The following is a 1541-nucleotide window of genomic DNA, read 5'->3' as shown; positions in this document are numbered from 1 at the left end:
GGGATTCAATCTTGGCGCCAGACATCAGCCAGGAATTTACTTCGCGTAAAGAAGGTCGCTTCAGCTATTTCTGTTTTTATTTTTAGCTGGATATCACAGTTCATATTTTCAAAATAATGCATAAAAACTTCCAAGTTTGGCACATATAATACTGACACTCTGCCTGAAGTTTGTACTAGAGTGCATTTACATTTGTGTGCATCAGTCACCACGAATGGTTAATATGACTGGTAACTGTATAAAATCTTTGCTTTTGAGGCTTCGCCGACTCATTAGTCACCTTCATGCTCCCCTTTTTGGAAAAAGCACATATGGCGCTGTAGTGCAAAGATCCAAACAGCAGACTTATTTCCCCCTACTTGCCTGGAGATCACAAAACTTTGTATCTTTCACACAACTTCCTGACTTTGCAGGCTAGCATTCAATTCTGGTGACTTTCAGCGGGTTTTTCCTCAAACCTTCATTTTCTTCCCCCATTTTAAGAGTTCCAGCAGTACTTGTTTAGTTCGTTGAAATCTTTATCATAGGGTGGCGAGAATCCTTGAAAATGAGATGACAACTGTGAGCGCTGTCTGTCCAGCACCAAATACCAATGCTTCAAGTGGAGCCACAAGTTTTCCCTGCTACCCTGTACACACCAGCCACTACTACACTGGTGATCATTCCTCCAGTTATGGATGCCAGGAAGCCCACAGCAATGGCTATCACTGATCTCACTCTGCCTTGTTTGTATCTTTGAAGCATTACAAACATCAGCAGGCCCACAGCACTATGGAGAAAGAGAGAGGAGAAGAGAGCCCAGAGGATAACCCAGTACCACATTTCTGTGAAGTGCCGCAGGGTACCATGTACCCATAGGCTCAGGACTTGCTGCACCGTAAGATTGATGGAATAGTCGCCGGCGGGCGGCTATGGCTGAACGGCCCGCTCGTTGCTGCTGCTGCTGCTGGGGGGCGTTTTTACTCGAGACGGCCGGCATTGGGATGTAGGAAATTGGGAGGGACCCCAGCAGCGCCAGCCAGCGCTGAGGCGAGGTGGCGGACAGCACGGATACAGGAGCTATTTCACAATGGGAAAGTGACCACTATAATCACATTAATCAGGCATAGTCATAGAACCGAACTTGGCGATGATGATTAACGCAAAATACTGCGGATCCTGGAATCTGAAACAGAAGTAGACAAACGCTGGAAAATCTCAGCAGGTTTGATAGCATCTATGGAGAGAGAATAGAGCTAACGTTTCCAGTATGGATGACTCTTCCTCAGAGCTGGTCATCTGGACTCGAAATGTTGGCTCGGTTCTCTCTCCACAGATGCTGTCAGACCTGCTGAGATTTTCCAATATTTTTCTGTTTGTGTTGGTGATGATGATTTGACAGACAAAACACCACAACAGGGAGCACGTTGGCTTTGTTTCAAGAAGCTACAAGTAGGACTGTTGGCACATCCCATTTGCTACTACCAGTGACGAAAAGGGGAAGAAAGATTCCAGCAAAGTGAAATGAAGTACAAATTTTGGCGTTAAAGCTGTGGACATGA

General features: G+C 45.7%; 1 pseudogene; it reads right to left on the bottom strand.

The window, feature by feature from the left end:
* Positions 1-521: 521 nt before the first annotated feature.
* LOC145350014 (transmembrane protein 170B pseudogene) lies at positions 522-979 on the bottom strand (annotated as a pseudogene).
* Positions 980-1541: the final 562 nt, after the last annotated feature.

Source organism: Carcharhinus amblyrhynchos, chromosome 1 (assembly GCF_965287045.1).
Source record: "Carcharhinus amblyrhynchos chromosome 1, sCarAmb.v2.hapA, whole genome shotgun sequence".
NCBI lineage: Eukaryota > Metazoa > Chordata > Chondrichthyes > Carcharhiniformes > Carcharhinidae > Carcharhinus > Carcharhinus amblyrhynchos.
This window is presented reverse-complemented; position numbering and strand designations above follow the sequence as displayed.